Source organism: Argopecten irradians, chromosome 2 (assembly GCF_041381155.1).
Source record: "Argopecten irradians isolate NY chromosome 2, Ai_NY, whole genome shotgun sequence".
NCBI lineage: Eukaryota > Metazoa > Mollusca > Bivalvia > Pectinida > Pectinidae > Argopecten > Argopecten irradians.
In genome coordinates, this window is record NC_091135.1 from 39,883,168 (window position 1) to 39,908,244 (window position 25,077).

Sequence of the window (25,077 nt, forward strand, 5' to 3'; positions counted from 1 at the left end):
GCCCTGTTGTTTACCACCAGAATTTTATTTAAGATATATGCTTAGCCCTAACTTTATATGGAAACATATACAAATGTAGTTCGTCTCCTAAAGAATGTAAAAAAGCTTGTTAATTTCCCTTTGTTAAATAAATTTGGTTTAAGGTTTTATTTTAAGGTGGTTCTTTTTTGTTTGCTTTGGGTTGATTGGTTCAATGGGTTAATAACAACTAGGATCATTAAAGGACGGTCTAGATTTTAGATAATGGTAATGGAAAAACGGAGAACCCAGAAAAAAACCCTGACCTGCAGCCATATCCTGGCAAGAGCGCCACTTTGGATTCGAGATTGCAACCCAGATGTCTTGTGGTTTGTTGGGCCATGTAAACCAGTTAGCCTCCAACACGTATCAATGTATAGTTCTAGAATGAAATATTGTTTTGGATTTGCTTAGATTAAGAGGAATCCTGGTTTATTGAAACTTTCTTCATTTGTGTTACTTTACCAATAGTATTTTGTTAGATGAAGAGAGGTAGAATGGAAGTGTTACCTAAATTTTGTATCATACAGCTTATCGCCTTTTCTTTTTCGTTTTAAAACTACCAATTTGTAACACAGTCTTTACACAATTATTTGAACTTCGGCGACTTACCGTCTTGTTAAAAAGTGTGTAAAAAACCACCAACAAACAAACAAAAAACAAGACATTATCGACTAGAAAGTTAATTATAGCGTTAAAATTATACATATGAGGTCAATCATATCTGAAACTGCCGTAGGAGAAATATTCGTTCACTGACCACTAGAAACATGATTATTTTCAACTCTGTGTACTAAATATTACCGCTACTCACCTTTGGGATTTTGATGGCTTTGACGCAGATCTACAATAGTTAATGCTATATTGCCATATCGAATGGCACAATTCCTACATTTGCTAAAGCGGGTGTTTCATTGGAATATTCTGTCGTGTAAACTTCTTTTTCTGTTTTTTTCTCATTACAATTTTAATAGTGAAAAATAAGGTTTTATGGTTGAAAATATAAGTGATATTTTCATTGGAATATTTTCACTATCATTTTTGATATATTCACTCGCTTTTGACCAATCGGAATGCAGCATTGACAGTGAAAATATCATTTAGATTGTTACGTCATTATTTTATGCAGAAATATGACGTTGTGATCACAAAAGACCAAAAAAAAAAAAAGAATTAATAATCGCAAGGGCAAATAACTCTGTACAATATGGCTGAATAGCCTTTGGCTGAACTAGTAGTGACGGTCTTCTGTAAATGGAAGTGGGAAACAAATGTAATACATATATCCCTTGTTTCTAAGTTTAAACTTTCTTTATTTCGATATATGCATACATTATACAAAACATATATAATCGATCGGAAGTAGGAACAAGTGCCACAGACATTTGTGCTCAAAAAGTAATGACGTCACAATTGATACCTTCCCATAAGAGATTAAATTCTGAAATATGCAAAAACGGATTAGGATTTGAGCCGATCACCGTGATTGGTTAAAGTGTCAATGTTACCGTGACCTCGAGTGGCCATAACGAAAATAACAATGATATGTGGTTACCATAACGGCTGTTTCAGTAGCAGCTTCATAACAGGTTTACCGTGACCTCAGGTTACCAGCATGATGGATGTACCGTGACCTTGGGTTAACAACATAACGGGTTTGCTGTGACCTTGCGTTATTAACATAACGGGTTAACTGTGACCTCGGGTTACCAAAATAACGGGTTTACCGTGACCTTTTGTTACCAATATAACGGGTTTATCGTGAGCTTTGGTTAACAACATAAGGTGTTTATCATGACATGACATAACGTGTTTACCGTGACCTTGGTTTACCAAAATAACGTGTTTACCGTGACCTTGGGTTACCAACATACCGGGTTTATCGTGACTTTTGATTACCAATATAACGGATTTACCTTAACCTTTGGTTACCAACATAACGTGTTTACCGTGACCTCGGGTTACCAACATAACGTGTTTACCGTGACCTTGGGCTACCAACATAACGGGTTTACCGTGACCTTGGTTTACCAACATAACGTGTTTACCGTGACCTTGGTTTACCAACATGATGTGTTTACCGTGACCTTGGGTTACCTACATAACGTGTTTACCGTGACCTTGGGTTACCAACATAATGGGTTTATCGTGACTTTGATTACCAATATAACGGATTTACCTTGACTTTTGGTTAACAACACAACGTGTTTACCGTGACCTTGGGTTACCAACATAACGAGTTTACCGTGACCTTGGGTTATTAACATAACGGATTTACCTTGACCTTTAGTTAACAACATAACGTGTTTACCGTGACCTCGGGTTACCAACATAACGGGTTTACCGTGACCTTGGGTTACCGATATAACGGGTTTACCGTGACCTTGAGTTACCAACATAACGAGTTTACCGTGACCTTGGGTTACCAACATAACGTGTTTACTGTGACCTTGGGTTACCAACATATATATAACGGGTGTTAGTCTAGCCTAAACTAATCATCATTACGAGTAGCAACGTCAAAAATTGGATCTCAAATATTTTCAGTAGTGAAAATCTATAATTTTGTTCAGTTCATATCCTGTGTTACCATAATTAGAAATAGGATTTTTAAATGGTATAATATTGCTATATCATTAACATTATTATACCATACTGTTTTGACAACTATCGACTGCCTGGCCTTGAAACACATGTATGTGACTTGAGTGGATAAGAAATATCGAATCTTGATTGCTTGAACTTGCTGGAACTTCAACGGTTAATATGATATGTCAAAGGGGTGCACGTGGACTAAAAGCCAACTAAGACACGTAACTGGTAATGGGGATGAACTAGGCCTCAGGAACTCCGTTATTGTTTAATGCTAACTATGTTACTAACACCCAACTACGGAGTATTTAATCCAATAAAAATGCTTGACATTTCACAACTTGTGCTCAATGAGATTAATTTTGTTGTTGTTGTCTTTAATTTGTTGTGATCACTTATTTTATTTGTTATTTAATTGGTCGTGAAAGAATCATAAGCTGCTTCTTCCTCATTCAAGAACATATATAGGAATTGCAAAATGAATTAGACTTTAACAAAATGCTACATCCCATATAATGGGTAGATACAAATGCTATATAATTAATATACATAGAATACATAGATTATTTCGTTGGTGGTTTCCAGAGATTATTGTTCGTTTTCATTATTCTATTCAATATTGGGGCGATTCTAAATTTTATAGTTAAGTGTGATATAAAATCATTCTTGTTGATAAACATCGATGAAATGTCAACCACAACTGTTTCTGGTAGAGAGTCTCACTAAGCCGTGTCTTTGAATAAAAAGAGAGTTAATCATTTCAAAGAAAGCAAACAGTCGGGCTCTCTACGTGTCGAGGTCTTCTGAGAATAATGCACTGTCGACACTTGTATAATTTTCACCATTGAGGAAATAAACCCTGCAAGTTTTCCTATAGACATAACACAGAATGGATGTTATACACATATTCCCTTACTGCAATACTGCCAAATCACGTTTGTTTGGAGCCGAACGTCTCGCAGATGCACTTGAATAGGTGACATTTGCTCACATTTTGTTGAGCGGAAGTAGCTTTTCCCTGTTTCAATGTCTGTTTATTAAGGCCGCTTAGGTGATAGAACATGAACTTATGACCTTGTTGTACTCTTATGTTGTGACATTTGTCAAAGAGATCCCCATAAGAATTGTTGTGGTCAGTTGTATGACGACTGGAGTCTTCAGTTCAGATTATACCTCCAGGTATATATATATACTATCCAGGCCCAACAATATTTGCTAAGATAAAGATGCAGTGTTAAAAAAAAAGATAAAAAAAAGATCTGTAGAGAAATATTTTTCCTAAATTACTGTGAACGACTGATAAAAACATTCGCACGGCAAAAATAATCCAACCATAAGACGCAAATCTATTTTCAGTCTCCAATTGACCTGATGGAATACAACTCGTTTATATGTATGATAATAGGATAGAAAATAAATTATTTCTGCCATTGCAAACAAACACACATATGCCAAAGAAGTAAACCCCGAGACCTATTTGGTCTTAAACCATGTTGACGCCGCTAAATGGAGAACAAATATGACATCAAAATGGTGAAGTTATTATGACGATGACTTAGACATCAGAATGGTGAAGTTATGATGACGATGACTTAGACATCAGAATGGTGAAGTTATGATGACGATGACTTAGACATCAGAATGGTGAATTTATGATGACGATGACTTAGACATCAGAATGGTGAAGTTATGATGACGATGACTTAGACATCAGAATGGTGAAGTTATGATGACGATGACTTAGACATCAGAATGGTGAAGTTATGATGACGATGACTTAGACATCAGAATGGTGAAGTTATGATGACGATGACTTAGACATCAGAATGGTGAATTTATGATGACGATGACTTAGACATCAGAATGATGAAGTTATGATGACGATGACTTAGACATCAGAATGGTGAATTTATGATGACGATGACTTAGACATCAGAATGGTGAAGTTGTGATGACGATGACTTAGACATCAGAATGGTGAAGTTATGATGACGATGACTTAGACATCAGAATGGTGAATTTATGATGACGATGACTTAGACATCAGAATGGTGAAGTTATGATGACGATGATTAGACTTAGACACATCAGAATGGTGAAGTTATGATGACGATGACTTAGACATCAGAATGGTGAAGTTATGATGACGATGACTTAGACATCAGAATGGTGAAGTTATGATGACGATGACTTAGACATCAGAATGGTGAATTTATGATGACGATGACTTAGACATCAGAATGGTGAAGTTATGATGACGGTGACTTAGACATCAGAATGGTGAAGTTATGATGACGATGACTTAGACATCAGAATGGTGAATTTATGATGACGATGACTTAGACATCAGAATGGTGAAGTTATGATGACGATGACTTAGACATGAGAATGGTGAAGTTATGATGACGATGACTTAGACATCAGAATGGTGAAGTTATGATGACGATGACTTAGACATCAGAATGGTGAAGTTATGATGACGATGACTTAGACATCAGAATGGTGAAGTTATGATGACGATGACTTAGACATCAGAATGGTGAATTTATGATGTCGATGACTTAGACATCAGAATGGTGAAGTTATGATGACGATGACTTAGACATCAGAATGGTGAAGTTATGATGACGATGACTTAGACATCAGAATGGTGAAGTTATGATGACGATGACTTAGACATCAGAATGGTGAAGTTATGATGACGATGACTTAGACATCAGAATGGTGAAGTTATGATGACGATGACTTAGACATCAGAATGGTGAAGTTATGATGACGATGACTTAGACATCAGGATGGTGAATTTATGATGACGATGACTTAGACATCAGAATGGTGAAGTTATGATGACGATGACTTAGACATCAGAATGGTGAAGTTATGATGACGATGACTGCATTTTATATTAAGGGAGACATGGGTTGTTGATACATACTAATGGTATCCAAATTATTAGAAAAACATATGGTTATTGGTATCGATTTATATTCGAGTTAAATATAAAGTCCTTAGCCTGACACGATGTGATTATGACATACTGACGTCGTTTGGAGAAACAGATATTAGATACTTAGATAAAAAGTGTGTAGGATCAAGATTATTGATAGTTACACTCACCGTAAATGGTAATGCAGTAAATCGGGAACCACCGTAAACTGGTGTAAAAATAATAAATAATTATAGAAATTAAAAATGTGCTCAATATAACCTCTGGCTTTGGATTGACCGATTAATAATTTCCCTCAACTTAAAATCTGCTGTCTCATTAATGAAATTAAATAACGTTTGCAAAAAAAATTATTGAAGCAATCCCATTGATTTTAAAGTCAAGCGGTAAAAATCGGCTATGACATATTTCGTTCCCTAAAATGCCTCACCGGGGACAAATGAAACTCGATAAACAGGTGCTTAATTGCTATTGTATAAAGATTACGGAACGTAATTGACAATTACGTGAACATCTTAGTAACGTATGGGATGTTAGTGAGGTTGAAGTGCCGTTTTTCCACAATCCTTCAAGCCAATTGATTTTTCCCATAATGTGTTTCCTCCGTGTACAGAATTAGCTACGACAGGTTAAAAAGGTTTCTAAAAGTCACGTGATCATTAACCTCGAAACCAAACGACATGATGCATCTCTAGCTTAATCCTTGATCCTACCCTACCTTTAATTTGTTTCGGTTTCATGGCGTTTCAGTACGGTATCAAGTTTATTTTCTCTTTTGTTTATCATGTACTTAAAGTTTATTCTTAATAAAGAAGCAGAAGTTTGATATCAACAATCCCGTTTTTCTTATTTTTGTATCACTCTTGGAATTTCAAATTTATACATTTGCAACGATAGAAAAATACATGAATGAAAGAAAATACACTAGATATATTACATTAAAATTGCTGTCATTATACGAATTATTTTAATCTTATCTACAAGCATATTGAGTCTGAAAATTTTTTATTTTCATAAAGTATGCCATTTATTTTGCATACCGAAACGTTCTTCTTTGTATATCTGTAATATCTTTTTCACAAGTAAAGCTAAGGATATCGTTCATCACGGAGCGTAAATGTCCATTCCTTAACAATTAAATATCTCTAAAATGCATAGAAACCATCACCATAAAAATTTGTTAAAATAAAACTTTCGAGAGGTATGAGGCTAAATTGTCTTTTAATGAAAAACGCATAATTCACTACCAGTTGGTAATGTTGTTTACTATGTTGCGAAGCAGTTTTGCATTCACAGGAAAGCAATGTTTTAGGATATTTCCAATCTTACTCATTGTGGGACTAATTACTTGTGATAAAGTGGTTGAAAAGAGCTAAGAATAGACGAAACAGGAAGTAGTATTGTGTATGTTTCTGTCGATATCATTGAACTAAACAAAAACCAGATTTTATTGTATCACATAAATTAATTTTCTAAAACACTTTTCCAGACTGTTTAATTCACTACATATGTAGCTCGGCTATAAACTACACCTTGGGTGAGCAGTTCTACCTCACTTCATACTCATCATGTACATAGCTCTCTCCTATTTATACAACACATGTCTGGGATCTGATACAAGGACAACAACGGATCGTGGTAGTAGGTAATAACGTATTGGGTATTCCAAGACTTAACCTCGAACTCAGCCGGATATTACATACATCGGGTATTCCGACACTTAACCTCGAACTCAGCCGAATATAACATACATCGGGTATTCCAACACTTAACCTCGAACTCAGCCGAATATTACATACATCGGGTATTCTAACACTTAACCTCGAACTCAGCCGAATATTACATACATCGGGTATTCCGACACTTAACCTCGAACTCAGCCGAATATTACATACATCGGGTATTCCAACACTTAACCTTGAACTCAGCCGAATATTACAAACATCGGGTATTCCAACACTTAACCTCGAACTCAGCCGAATATTACATACATCGGGTATTCTACTACTAAACCTATAACTCAGCCGAATATTACATACATCGGGTATTCTACTACTAAACCTATAACTCAGCCGAATATTACATACATCGGGTATTCCAACACTTAACCTCGAACTCAGCCGAATATTACATACATCGGGTATTCCAACACTTAACCTCGAACTCAGCCGAATATTACATACATCGGGTATTCCAACACTTAACCTTGAACTCAGCCGAATATTACATACATCGGGTATTCTACTACTACTAAACCTATAACTCAGCCGAATATTACATACATAGGGCATTCTACTACTAAACCTATAACTCAGCCGAATATTACATACATCGGGTATTCCAACACTTAACCTCGGACTCGTCCGAATATTACATACATCGGGTATTCTACTACTAAACCTATAACTCAGCCGAATATTACATACATCGGCTATTCTACTACTAAACCTATAACTCAGCCGAATATTACATACATCGGCTATTCTACTACTAAACCTATAACTCAGCCGAATATTACATACATCAGGTATTCCAACACTTAACCTCGAACTCAGCCGAATATTACATACATCGGGTATTCTACTACTAAACCTATAACTCAGCCGAATGATACATACATCGGGTATTTTACTACTTAACCTCAAACTCAGCCGAATATTACATACATCGGGTATTCTACTACTAAACCTATAACTCAGCCGAATGATACATACATCGGGTATTTTACTTCTTAACCTATAACTCAGCCGAATATTACATACATCGGGTATTCTACTACTAAACCTATAACTCAGCCGAATATCACATACATCGGCTATTCTACTGCTAAACCTATAACTCAGCCGAATGATACATACATCGGGTATTTTACTACTAAACCTATAACTCAGCCGAATATTACATACATCGGGTATGCTACTACTAAACCTATAACTCAGCCGAATATTACATACATTGGGTATTCTACTACTAAACCTATAACTCAGCCGAATAATAATGAAACATACATCGGGTATTCTACTACTAAACCTATAACTCAGCCGAATATTACATACATTGGGTATTCTACTACTAAACCTATAACTCAGCCGAATATTACATACATCGGGTATTCCAACACTTAACCTATACATCGGGTATTCTACTACTAAACCTATAACTTAGCCGAATATTACATACATTGGGTATTCTACTACTAAACCTATAACTTTGCCGAATATTACATACCTTGGGTATTCTACTACTAAACCTATAACTCAGCCGAATATTACATACATCGGGTATGCTACTACTAAACCTATAACTCAGCCGAATATTACATACATAGGGTATTCTACTACTAAACCTATAACTCAGCCGAATATTACATACATCGGGTATTCCAACACTTAACCTCGAACTCAGCCGAATATTACATGCATCGGGTATTCTACTACTAAACCTATAACTCAGCCGAATATTACATACATTGGGTATTCTACTACTAAACCTATATCTCAGCCGAATATTACATACATCGGGTATTCTACTACTAAACCTATAACTCAGCCGAATATTACATACATCGGCTATTCTACTACTAAACCTATAACTCAGCCGAATGATACATACATCGGGTATTCTACTTCTAAACCTATAACTCAGCCGAATATTACATACATTGGGTATTCTACTACTAAACCTATAACTCAGCCGAATATTACATACATTGGGTATTCCAACACTTAACCTCAAACTCAGCCGAATATTACATGCATCGGGTATTCCAACACTTAACCTCGAACTCAGACGAATATTATATACATCGGGTATTCCAACACTTAACCTCGAACTCAGACGAATATTACATACATCGGGTATTCCAACACTTAACCTCGAACTCAGACGAATATTACATACATCGGGTATTCCAACACTTAACCTCGAACTCAGACGAATATTACATACATCGGGTATTCCAACACTTAACCTCGAACTCAGACGAATATTACATACATCGGGTATTCTAACACTTAACCCCGAACTCAGACGAATATAACATACATCGGGTATTCTAACACTTAACCTCGAACTCAGACGAATATAACATACATCGGGTATTCTAACACTTAACCTCGAACTCAGACGAATATAACATACATCGGGTATTCCAACACTTAACCTCGAACTCAGACGAATTTATCGAACTCGCGAACTACATCGGGTATTCCAACACTTAACCTCGAACTCAGACGAATATTACATACATCGGGTATTCAAACACTTAACCTCGAACTCAGACGAATATTACATACATCGGGTATTCTAACACTTAACCTCGAACTCAGACGAATATAACATACATCGGGTATTCCAACACTTAACCTCGAACTCAGACGAATATAACATACATCGGGTATTCCAACACTTAACCTCGAACTCAGACGAATATTACATACATCGGGTATTCTAACACTTAACCTCGAACTCAGACGAATATTACATACATCGGGTATTCTAACACTTAACCTCGAACTCAGACGAATATTACATACATCGGGTATTCTAACACTTAACCTCGAACTCAGACGAATATTACATACATCGGGTATTCTAACACTTAACCTCGAACTCAGACGAATATAACATACATCGGGTATTCCAACACTTAACCTCGAACTCAGACGAATATAACATACATCGGGTATTCCAACACTTAACCTCGAACTCAGACGAATATTACATACATCGGGTATTCCAACACTTAACCCCGAACTCAGCCGAATATACAACCACTACATACATCGGGTATTCTAACACTTAACCTCGAACTCAGACGAATATTACATACATCGGGTATTCTAACACTTAACCTCGAACTCAGACGAATATAACATACATAGGATATTCTAACACTTAACCCCGAACTCAGCCGAATATAACATACATCGGGTATTCCAACACTTAACCTCGAACTCAGACGAATATAACATACATAGGATATTCTAACACTTAACCTCGAACTCAGCCGAATATAACATACATCGGGTATTCCAACACTTAACCTCGAACTCAGACGAATATAACATACATAGGATATTCTAACACTTAACCTCGAACTCAGACGAATATTACATACATCGGATATTCTAACACTTAACCCCGAACTCAGCCGAATATAACATACATCGGGTATTCCAACACTTAACCTCGAACTCAGACGAATATAACATACATAGGATATTCTAACACTTAACCTCGAACTCAGACGAATATAACATACATCGGATATTCTAACACTTAACCTCGAACTCAGACGAATATAACATACATCGGGTATTCCAACACTTAACCTCGAACTCAGACGAATATTACATACATCGGGTATTCTAACACTTAACCTCGAACTCAGACGAATATAACATACATCGGGTATTCTAACACTTAACCTCGAACTCAGACGAATATAACATACATCGGGTATTCTAACACTTAACCTCGAACTCAGACGAATATTACATACATCGGGTATTCTAACACTTAACCTCGAACTCAGACGAATATTACATACATCGGATATTCTAACACTTAACCTCGAACTCAGACGAATATAACATACATCGGGTATTCTAACACTTAACCTCGAACTCAGACGAATATAACATACATAGGATATTCTAACACTTAACCTCGAACTCAGACGAATATAACATACATGGTATTCCACTTAACCTCGAACTCAGACGAATATACATACATCGGGTATTCTAACACTTAACCTCGAACTCAGACGAATATTACAACATCGGGAATTTAACACTCGCTAACTCATCGAAATCACGAACTCAGACGAATATTACATACATCGGGTATTCTAACACTTAACCTCGAACTCAGACGAATATTACATACATCGGGTATTCTAACACTTAACCTCGAACTCAGACGAATATTACATACATCGGGTATTCCAACACTTAACCTCGAACTCAGACGAATATTACATACATCGGGTATTCCAACACTTAACCTCGAACTCAGACGAATATTACATACATAGGATATTCTAACACTTAACCCCGAACTCAGCCGAATATTACATACATCGGGTATTCCAACACTTAACCTCGAACTCAGACGAATATTACATACATCGGGTATTCTACTACTACACATACAACTCAGCCGAATGATACATACATGGGTATTCTAACACCAACTTCCATAGAAACGACGGTCAATATTGCAAGGATTATCTACAAACCATTTGAAAGAAATTGGGTCAAGTTTCCATTGTACTGGTTTATCTTGACATTCTGCATTTAATATCATATACTCACTCTTCGACATATTTTTATTTCGAAAATTTGTTATTATATCATCTGCGTTATTTATGTATGTGTCATCCATTTTTGTATGACGCCCAAGTATTACATAACATATTGACCTTTCTATACAAGAGAGAGTGGCGCAGGTGTTCATTAAAGCTTAACCGACAGGTTAATGTTTTCTCTGTCAAAAAAACATGCAGTGCAGTTATTTTAACTACATCTTCCTGCAATCATAGAGCCAAACCGTCTGTTCCGAAACCAGAAGTTTATACAAACGTTTGCAGACATATAGGCGAAACACCAACACTGTCGCCAAATCGATAAATCAGCGGACAAGATAAAAAAAATAGGAGGCGACTTTTGACAAAGTACCTGTTAAATCGGACAAGGTTTTCAACGGCAACCTGTTCTAAAACCATCGTAAAGAGTGTCACGCTCTCAAAATAGTGATCGAAATTAGTATCGACCATGTCCAACGTAATATGGCTTGGAAGGAAATATCAGTTCTCTGAGTTGATAATGAAAGCCTTGTTGGAAGACTTCCCCAGCAAACACCTCTGTATACTGTTTGATTTCGTTAGTTGCTTACACCCGTGTCACACTAATGACCAGATATTCAGGACAGTCACAATATCTCGATTTAATACTTGTCCTTCTCGGCGTCTAAATATGAAGTAGGGTCTTCTAACATCAGATGATTCTTACTACACAGGCACAGACGATGTCCTATTTATGTGCCGAGATCAAAGAGTCAAATTTTGTCATATACTCTTGCATATACAATCATGTAAGTAAAACGTATTTTCATTCATCATGATTTTATAAAGCATATATATTGACATGTAAGTAAAACGCATTTCAATTCCATCAAATTTCTAAATCATAGTAAAAAAAAAAAAATGGTAACGGTCATTAAACATTTCCAGCCGTTGTGTACACATCCATTCCAGATTATTTTTCTGATAACAGCGCATTTAAGCATTATTCTCAATATCTTTTTGGGTAATGAATTCATAGACAAAAACGGAAGGACATTCTTCATTGACGCGTCTATCAAAAAAAGAATGTCCGTCCGTTTTTTGTCTTCATAACCCAAAAAGATATTGAGAATGCTTATGATTTAATTCTGATAACTCAGTCAGGTACTAATTAGGCATAAATTTCCGCAATTTCACTTCTTTTACAATACAAAAAATTGAGTTGTGGCGCATTGGTATCTTATCAAATAGTTCAGTTTGGCCAATGAAAACGTTTTGTATTTATGACGTCATAATACGTGACGTGAAATTCTTTCGGTCTATGGAAGAATAACCTCAAAGATCTAACCAATAGAAATAGGTGTAACATATGAAATTAAATGATTTGTATATACCGTAGTAGTACACGGGAGATAGCACGTAAATATCTTTGTAACACGCCTTTTGGCTGTTACGGGGAATGTTAAAGGATTTCTTTGCATCTTTCCTATCATCTGTCCGTAGAAACATGAGATGATCTTAACCAGATTAAATGTTGATCTTATCAGCCTTGTCTCGCAATATTATTGCAGTAAAAATATGACCTACATCTATATACGTAATATATAAGTTTAACCTCCATTGGTTTTGTTAGAATACATTAAAAAGGATTAAAAGTACAAGACTAAAATAACGATAGTGTAAATCAACTAAGAAATCAAAGATTCCTCATTGTATACTTTTTCTTTCGTCTACTTGTAGAAAAATAATAAATTCAAGAGAAACAAACAGTTATACCCCAAACGGTCTGGCCTTCGCATTATACAAATTCTGATATTTTATTGTGATATGTTATAAGCAATGGGATTATGTTCACGTTTTCCAACTGATATGAAGTGCGTTATACAAATGTAGATGACAGGTAAAGAACGGTATATGTCCTTATCGCCCTCAGTGGTGAACATTATCTTGTAATCATACACTGTAACCGATGCAACATAACTATTAAAACATCAAGTAAAATAAGCAAAAGCAGGCATACATTCGAATACCTCATGCTGAAAATACAATTTCTATAAAATATGAAAATGATGATAATAACTTTCTCTGACATGATTTGCGTCAAGGTAGATAGATCCGTGACCATATCGTACTGTAAAAGTAACCGATTGCAACACATACATTACAATGCTACCATGTCCTTGGCACAAGTCCAATTGCTACATACCATGTCATTTCAGGTATGCTCTATTCATGTCTCTGGCTCGTATATATCGTAGCTTAAGTTTTAGACCCTGTTTAGACTAGTGATATTTTATATGTCAACATATTACTTCTTATAATTGAGCATAATATTCGTATAAAAAGTGTGTATGTATCAGACTTTAGGTATTACTGGTGTGTCGTAGATTTCATCAGGGTCTAAAACAATAAGTCAAACAAGAACTTAGGTTGATTTATATGTATACGTATGGTAATATTCCTTTGTCCGGAAATCTGGACTTGGTAGTTTTATGTTTTATTTGAGGGTCATAAGATAGACATGCTTGAATAATTATGTGGTGCCTCCTGTACTGGTGAACCATTCACGTCTGGCGTGTCATATGTGATATGTAGGAAAATCATTAGTCGAAGGCACCAAGTAATAAGACTTAAAGATTCCCTGAGGTATAGGCTGTGACGTCATAATATTAAGATAACTTCAATTAGCTACACCTTCTCGCATACCGATTTGGAATATTCGCTCGATCTTCTATGTACTCTAAAAGTGCATGCAGTCCAGGAAAAGAAACACTATAAATACCGTCTATTTTTAGCATATAATACCATGTACCCTCACATCAGCGATCAGCAAATGCATCATCAACTTTATCATCATCTTCTTTATCATCAACACCTCTGTCATTATCCATTAATATATAATCATCATTGTTATGATTATCATCATCATCATCATCATTATCATCATCATCATCATCATCATCATCATCATCATCCTTATTGTACTAAGTACATCATCATCATCATCATCATCATCATCATCATCATCATCATCATCATCATCATCATCATCATCATCATCATCATCATCATCATCATCATCATCATCATCATTATCATCATCATCATCATCATCATCATCATCATCATCATTATCATCATTATCATCATCATTATCATCATCATCATTATCATCATCATCATCATCATCATCATCATCATCATCATCATCATTATCATCATCATCATCATCATCATCATCATTATCATCATCATCATCATCATCATCATCATCATCATCATCATCAATCATCATCATCCTTATTGTACTAAGTACTAATGCTGAGCGTCATCCTCACATCAGTACATGCATATCAGTATGATCATCATACATTATATCACCATTCATCATATGCAACATACACTGTCTTTTTGTAAACCTTGTCTAACAAACCGCTCAATTCATTTCTAACGCTCTTGAAATGTTTGTGCAATAATGTGTTTTGATAACCTTACATCACAAAAAGAGACCGAGTTTCACTTCTCGTTTATCTTTGGTTTCTGATTTTTGACATAAACGTTTAAAGAATTTGAAAAGAGACACAAAAACAGTAAAGATATATAAATGCCTGATTCCAATATCTGTATGCCTATAAAGCATCACATAAGTTTTACGTTACCATATAACTTTGACGCAAGGCGTTTTCTCTAAACGTGAAGGCGAACGTGCAGGGTGTTTATAGTTTTCTATATGTTTGGTGAAGACATAAGAAAAGTGATTATTGCTTTTGCACGAAAGTAAATAACTCGTTATATTTAACAATGTTTTGAACAATACATACTTGTTACTAAATAGGGACCCATTGTAAGAGTAAAATGTATGTATACAGACATATTAAAGATAACGTTGACATTGATTCTACAGATACCTTTAAAGATGCTCCAACGCTGACAAATGGTATTTTTTATCCCCAAATGGCTCCAAACCATACATTTGTTTCTGCGGCGATGTTTTGGAAACTTCCATCCAGAATTCAATATTGGTTTCCGATTTTAACCCGATAGGTATCGGTGGCTACACTACTGACGAATGTTTCTCTATCAAAAACAGGAGAGACGATTAAGTTTTTTTCTTCATTTACAAAAATTACTTACTTTACACCAATACCACCATATTGAAAAGATTTACTTCTAGGTAAAAATATTAAAAATAGTAAACTGCATCCGGAAAAAAATACGTGGCGCTATATCCTATATCGAATAAAGTACTGAACGCGCATACAACAAAAGCCAAAGAACTCAGTTTATTTTATTTTTTGTGTTGATTAGACATATAATGCACGAATAAATACCAACTGAGTATTGTAAACATTTATACATGATTTTTTAGTTTGAGCCTCAACGACTAAATAGCTGTATCTTTGATTTGTGAAGCATTACAGGATGTAACTCGCGTTGAGCATTCTAGAATTTGCAGTTTTACAACATCAATCGAAAGTTTTCAATTGTGATAACTTCGTTTCGTTAAAAATAGTTACATTATATAAATATTTAAGTCATGTGATGTCTTTAATCTTGTCTACATATATAAAGACTAGATAATTTATTCCCGCCCTTTTAATGGTACAGACATTCAAATTCTACAAAATTTTTGGTCATTAACTAAAACAGATGGCATATTATATTTTTCTAGTATGGTAGTCTCCAGACAATTTGATTAAAGTCTAGATCTTATTTTCAGTCGATTTCATAGAATATATGACAACCTTCTGTACGAGGTCAGATTCTGGTGACCTTTATAATAGACCAATCAACTTAATACCTTTCAATTTATTGACGGAAAAGTAGTTTACATGAGCTGTCAGAAATATTTTCGTGTATATAGTCATTTCGCCCTAACACAATATAGCATTATTTACGTATGCATGCTGTGACGAAATGTCGTTTTCAATAGATGACACTTGATAGCAAAAAGTGCATTTGGACTGAAATGCAGCCGTTATAGAGGTCATAGGAACGTGACCCCGAATGAGATGTTGAGAGATCATATATATAACCAAGTGGATATAAGGATCTGTATCAGATTCAATTCCAGAAAAATAGACATCTCAAAGCTGTAAAGTGAAAAACGATGAATGTTACACAAAATTTCTAAAACAATCCAATGAGGATGTGTAAAATCGTGTCAGTGAATAAAATGATGTTCCCCATTGTCATCCAGTATGGTGTCACTTAAAAGTTGAGAAAAATAGATGAAATAATTCAATAATCATCAAGATTACCATCCTTTTGACGACACAGGTCAATCTCAACCACCATCTTGTAGGCGTTCATCTCATACCAGTAAATTATTAAGGACGAGACATAGCGACAATTAGGTGTTGTGCTAGCTCCAAGTTCGTGCCGGGAATGTCATAAGTTAAAGATTAACCTAGCAATAAATATCCGCCACCTTGTCATTGGAAGTCTCTCAGAATGCCCCTTCTGTACTCAGTGGACATATATATATACCCAAGTAAGATTCAGATATAATCATATCGATTCATAATAGACATTGGTCTGGTACATGGATTGTTCCTTCCTATTATTGTTAATTAATAGAACATCCTAATAATTTACTGCTGTTGCGGGCAGGCAGACGGAAATACAAAGATGATCAATCATTGAGTTTGATTAATACGGCTTCTTTCCTCTTAGATTGCGTGTTGTACATCTAGTTCAACATATAAACTATAAATTTTCTGTATAGTCTGTAAAGTAACATTGTTAATTGTTTCAGTAGCGCCATGTCAGTTTTTTTTACACCTGCAGCATGGGAAACATGCTTTGAATAAATAAAGTTAAAATAGCAATTTGTTTTGGTTATAAAATACAAAGTGTTTAATAGTACACTTAAATATTAGATTTATGATATTTGATTTAAGATAAAACTATTTTTGCGTTTTGTGAATTCCTTTTCTACAAAAGTATCCAATATGCTTAATTGACCGGATATGACGTTATCTGAGAAATCAATAACCCAATATTGGAAGTCTATATAATTCACTGGCGATTTTCGTTACTTAATCGTATCGTTGTATTAACTAAACATGATATTCCATTAGCTTTTGGTTCAACTTAAACGTATACATGTACTTATAATAAATCATATAATACAGATGTCAGAAAATACTTATTATGCCATGACATATCACAAGATTACAAATCGATTTGTTCAAGAGGAATTATTTATAAATATAATAATTAAGATGACAATTATTTTAAGTGTATATTCATAGTTGAAGTATTATAAGTATCTAGTCTTATGGCAGAAGATCTATGCTTGCACATGTATTAAGCAGTTTGGTATTGACAGATCAGCATTCAGTGACAGAGGAAGGTGGTGCTAAGGTATGGGGGCGTATGTGCCAATGAGTAGAGGTGTGTGCACGTTTGGTTTGTTGATTTTTATGTTAGATAAGAGAAAAACAGTCACAAGCATTTCTGTTAGAAACTGAACATTATATGTAAAAGACATGTGCAGCAGAAAAATCGGTGCTTCCTACCATTTCCAAAGATGGAACATTTATAAAAAGAAAACTCTTCTCTAACCTTTGATCAATTGCATGCATTGACATCATCTTCAACACCTCAAGAGCATTAGGTATATTTTATTCCTTTCGTATTGGTGGTAGATAGGTTGAAAGGATGCAAAACAGAAAAAAATCCACAACTATGACTTAAACAAAGCAACACAAATCTAGTCCGACCTCCTCTTAAAACATGTCTACAATAAGATTATAACTTTCACCACAAATCTTTTTATTGACCCGGTCATATTTCTCTAACCTCGTTGTTTTTAGATATATTCCAATTAATTGAAATCTCATGTAGGGCAGTTGCTAGATACGGTGATTTTTTTCTCCGGGAACTGCGGCTTTCCCTTACCAACAAACCTGGTACGTCCTTACATGATCATGGCTGTTAATAGGACGTTAAACTAACAAAACCCAAACAAACCCACCGTTAAAAAAACTTCAACAATCAATTAAGTGAATAGTAGCATTGGCAACAGCTAAAATTGATCAACCTACTTTGTTATCTTCGTCCATACGATCATGAATAGACAATATAGACATCTTTCCGCTTGAAATATACACTGTATGTTTATGAATTTCATAATCAAGTAGGCCTAGTTTAGCGAATGGAAAATTACAATGACAACAGACAAGGAAGCGTTCTAATACTCGATCTGGCACCAGATCCGGAATGAGCAGTGCGGCCATAGATGATCTCTAATGAACGGAAAACATTTTAATGTAGCCGGAAGCGAGGAAGGAAATGGTCCGAGCAGTTCTGTAATTATATATATCTTACGAACCCCAAGGGAGTACCTATTTTATACGGCGTTATATAGGTGATTCAGAAAATTACAATATCGAACTTTATGCAAGAGCTATCTCGGAATCAACGTATAAGACTTCACTTGACTTGGATTACTGTGTGAGACCTCGCAAACTGTATCAGGACGACTATATTATAATGGCAATCATACTTACAATAATAATGGACACTTTAAATAATTCTTACTATTCTATATCTGCAATACCAATTCCGGCTGTAGATCAATTTACGACTTCATTATATATGGCTAACATAGATTTACCATTCCTCGTTTTGTTTAAGATAAGGCAAAAAAATAATATGTCTGTTTAGGGTTACCCGACCGACCCTAACTTTTTACCCCCGACCCAATTTTTTTTCCACTTTTCTGGGAATTATTTTTTTAAAGTCGGGATTTCCACCTAAGACTCCGGTTCCGGCCATTATTTTAGAATGAAAGACACACACACAAAAAAAAAATCCAATCCCGAACTACCGATCGAATCATTTTTACCAATGCAACCCTAAACAGACATATTTATTGGCCTAGTAGATAGTTCGGACTACTTTTAATCCATTAAAGTTGTCCTTTATGTATGTATATTGAAAATATATAACTCAAATGCAATATTACATTAGTACACATATGATGAAATGGTTGGAATGCATTCTTGCGAAAACGTTATGATTATTTTAATAAATAACATGTTATAATGTGTCTTAATTGTATAACTGACCACGTGACCGGCTTCTGCTTCCGACAGTAATGTTGCAATAGCGGAAACTCTAGACAGTCCACAGCGCGTAATCCTTTACTACGCGCGACAGAAGCTTTTCACGCGATTTCTCATACAACGGAAATGTTGAAACATAGCCTGTTTACTATAGCTAACGTTTAAAGGCTTACTCATGAATCAGTTTGTGCATTATCTTGGCTTCAACCTTTGCTACTACTCTAAAACAGGAAATATTTGTCGTTATTATAAATGAGTTCTGGGTACCTGTTACGTCATTTCATTTATTTATATCCGCTAATTTAATTGAAAGCGACTAGATGGAAAACGTTTTCGTAATAGAGAAAACGGTGATAAACACGCAGTTTTACTGCTAAACAAAAGTTGTTGATAATATGATCTGACAGACTATACATATTCATGCTTCTTTTAACGCTTTTAAGGTAATAATTTGATTCTGCTATTTTTTTCTTCAAAATTCTAAATTAAATGACGCTAAAATGGTAGCACATCCTACTAAAATGTTCATCTAAAAACAATCGTCTTGCGTACCTATTATTATTGTTCTTTTAAATTAGCCCATTCACGCGAATTGTATAAAGATACTGAATCATATTTATAATTTATCTTGACTAAATGTAAACAAATAATTGTAGAAAAGTTATTATTTTTCAGCATATTGCCCAATTTGTATAACGGGATGTTGTTATAGATCTCTATCAATAAAATAAAAAGACATCAATCTTAAAACCTCATTTGTCTGCCTTATTCATTTTACTATTCAGGATTACTGTGTTCCAGTGTCAAAACGGTTTTTATTGCATTGAAAGAGGACACGTGAGCCATCGATAAGCGGCGCTTGTTAGTTTATGTGTGTAAGTCGGAGTACGTTTAAAAGTTGCCTACATTTTTGTGCCATTGATGAACGTTCGATTATCCTTAATTACATTTCGTTATTTAAGTCGTTAATAAAGTACGATTACATTGATTTTCCGAGGGATTATTTTTCCCAAAATCAGTACACAACGTCGATGTTTCTATTGTGACGTCACGATAACATAAATGGGTGGAATTTATATTTTTTCAGAGATATTTACTGCGATCTAATTCAAGTTTTCAGCATGTCTAATCTAGAAGAAAGTTAATCGGTTAAGCTGAAGGACCTCCCCCTTCAGAATTTTAATTAAGTGTCAATATTAGACCCTAAAACTTTGAATTCCTAGCACTATGGTGTATGGAAAAGCAATGGTTGGCTTGGTCTTCTAATAATAGATTTCTGACATGTAGTCAAGTAATGAAGCTCGGCCCCAAGTGAGGCCGCGATGGCCGAGTGGTTAAGATATCAAGACAAATTATACTCGCAAGCTATTACCCAAGTAATTGTGTCGAAGTACATTTCAAAGTTTCTCACAGTGTCATTTTCACTGGAGATAAACTTTTTCGTTATAATATGTGTACTACTGACCTGTGTCCTGTTTATAAAGAACGATCTGAGGATATTCTTCACCTTTTTGTCCAATGTTCTAAATTAAAAAAGTTCCATGATTATCTTGTTACTCTCATAGAAGATCTTTTTGCGAAGGCAGATGTTTTAATCCTTAATTCCATCAAATACGAAACTTTAATTCTTTTTGGACTTATTGAAAAACCAAAGTTTGTTAATTTTTATTTTGTCAACTTTATGTTAGCTGTCGCTAGGTTCTGTATCTTTAAGCGACGTAATGTAAGTATGTGTGGTGAAGGTTTCGTAGATATTAAGCCTTTCTTTAAATCTACACTTAAGAGCTATACAAAATACAGTTTTTTCTTATTATCTGTCAAATCTGAACGCTCAATTATTTACAAAATATTTTGAAAATCTTAATCCTTTTGTGAGTGTAGTGGGGTCTGAACTAAATGTAATTCTGTGATAACTTTTGTTTTTATTTGCGTAATTAGTCCAAGTTTCATTTTTATGTAAGAGAGGGGAGATTGTATATTCATTTGTTTCTATTTAACTTATCATATTACTTATATATATTTCTCTCCAGCTATATTCTGACTAATCTTTGCTTCTGTAATGATTACATTGTTTCAATTTCAATGGAGTGAAAGTGTGTGCATGTGAATATACTTACAAAGAATTTACATGCAATATGTGTGCATTTTGTTTTGAATGTTTCAATGTATGTTACATATTCTTATGTATAAATTGATTATTGAATAAAATTATTTTTTTGGAAAAAAAAGATATCAAGACATATTACCACAAGCCCTCCACCTCTAGGTCTCGAGTTCGAACCCCATGTTTGGCAGTCGCCAGGTACTGACCGCTCCTTAAATGACCCTGGCTGTTAATAGGAAGTCTGATAAACAATGAAGCTCGCTGAAAGTTATACCATGTAACTGAAATTGAAACTGACGGCAATATAGCTAGATGGTCTGACTTTAATAAAAATTAATTTGTACTGATACCATACTATAGTATAACATTAGTGTGAGGGACAATTTTCACTCCATCGGGTGATCTTACGTCGCCAATTTCCCTGGAATGCATTGTGTTTTTTTTGCGTCAAAGTAGAAATTATCTTATAGAGTTAAAAGTGACCGCCTGCATGCAATGACATTCTGTCATAACGATCTCAGTTATTACTCCCGACAAAAGTTAATACGTTATATATCTTTATTAAGCAAATGTCTGTCTTATGTGACAAGCGACAATACTTTTGGTACCCACAACCTCGATATTATGTATTTTACGATCCAAATCACACATACAATCATGCCTTCTAATGATATATAAAGTCAAGCCAATGGCAAAGAAGTTACCTGTGGGGCTTCTGGAACAACCTCATCAAAGCAAGACAAAAAGGCTGGGGATTGAAATAATACATCTAAAATTTCAAACATCATATTTCTGCAGTCTCCCATCTATATGATTTTAAGGGGAAATTGTTTTATCTGAAGAATGCCCACAAAAGATGTAATGAGAACATTTGTAGACATGACTTAATTGTAAAAAGGTTATAACAAGGTAGGAACAAGTGTTTATCATGTATTTACAGATAGCAGCGTTTAGATTATGTAACCCAATTCCGGTATGCAAGCAAAGTTGGAAAGCGCATGTTTGTGTTTTCAGTAACAATGCTATAAGTGACCTGTCCAACGTTGTACTACTGTCTCAGTGAATTCTGCCGTCTAAGGCACTACAGAAAACACCTAATCAAAAACCGAATATGACAGCTTATTACGACCATAAAATGGAACAATGGGGAAAGCCTACCAGCGGAACATTTCTAAGATAAAACAAATGTTTTCCTCTCACAGGAATGAAAACCGCTCTGTCTATAAAACATCGCAATAAATCCAGGCATATCCGTCTTGTAGACGGGAATTAATTTGATTTGACACAAAACTATAAGAAAGGTTTGTTTTACAGCCACGGCCTATCATACAAATTATTGATAATAGTTATCATTGCTTTTGTTTTAGTTGGTGCTATACAGAGCCTTAATGATATCGAGCCATATATCACAAACCATTTCTCTAAGGCACGATAAAGCATGCTACACATTGATGTAGGCATATTATTCGGGAAACATGAAACCACTCTGGGGTATGGGAATAGAACGTGTTGTTTTGTGCATTGTTGTTTTGCTATAATTTGACCTCTTTTTTTTTGCCCTTTCCCAATAAAGGTGAAGCTGACATAACTCGAAGCTGAAGTAAACAAAAAATATCAAAACCACCAACATATAAATATATGGCATGGATTATTGATTGAAACCCTTTACCAATTTCAACACTTAAAACGCGTTGCCTTTTTTTGCTAATAACAGTTTAACATTTTGCTCTCAGCTTTATTGACGAGACAAATAAGAGGGAATCTGATTTGAACATATCTAGTTCTCTTTTTTCTTCTTTCTTTTTTAAAGACTTTTATTGCTCTTTCACCATCGTTTCTGATATCCATCCAATGTCCATAGAATTTTCGTGCCCTATATTGAAAATGTCCCTTCGTTATACAGTATATATAGCACTTATGATGGTAAAAGTAATTTCGCCACATAACGATGTGATTACAGCTCCATTTAGTTTTAGTAAGTCATCTTCACGTCAGTTTCACATCGGCATTAACTTGCAAAGTGACTCTTTGTCATCTTAAGAGATGGTACTCTAAGAAAACATTGCTTGTTAGATTAGGATGGAAACCGGAGCGGAAAAGACTTAGCTGTGCAATAAAAAAAAGTAAGGCAACATTGTCACGATCGCCTGGTCTGTTTCTGACTGTACATGTACATAGTCCAGACGTTAATCAAAAGGTATCTAGGTTTCTTTCAGAAACTCCTTTTAAATATAAACTTTATATCGATTGAGAAACAAGTTATACAGCTTATGTAAATTATTCTCGATGGCCTGGATGTAAGCGTCCGTGTCGGGATTCGAAACAGGCTGCCAGGCGAAACAGAGACTGGTATTGTAGCAATAAAGTAAATCAGGTGTCTCTGGATATTTGTTCAAAGTGAAACTAGCATATCTCCCTACCTATCACAGAATATATATGATGTGAAGTGATAAGTAGTCTGCTTCTGATTATATTGACACTATCTTTAAAACAATTTGTTATACATAAGAACAGGGACAAACTGATGTGTCCATTGAGCCATTGTCTAGATGTACGATGATTTTTAGGTAGCGGCAGCGACTGACGACTTCACTGTTATAATGTTAAATACTCCTCAATTACCCAAACCTATAAAAACGTTGACATTTATATTTTATCAGCTACTTTCACCTATAAAAACGTGGACATTTATATTTTATCAGCTACTTTCACCATCGAAAGAGAATAGTATTACTGTATTTATTTTGCAATATGAACACCAAAGTGCTTAGCTATTTCATTGATTTGTGAGGGACTTGTTTGAAGTTGTCGGAAATATTCCGCTCCTGCTGTGCAAAGGTTATGACGATTCCATTAAACCCAGACACTGCTTTCACACAGTGTTCATTGTGATAATAACTCATTGTGATTCCGTCAGGTCAATTAGATATAACATTCCTATATCAGAATAAATTCAAAATGATCAATTTTACTTTTATTATATAGGTCAAATGAACAATTAAGTTTACGTTCATCAATTATCTTAACAAACAATGTAAATTTTATTGTCTAA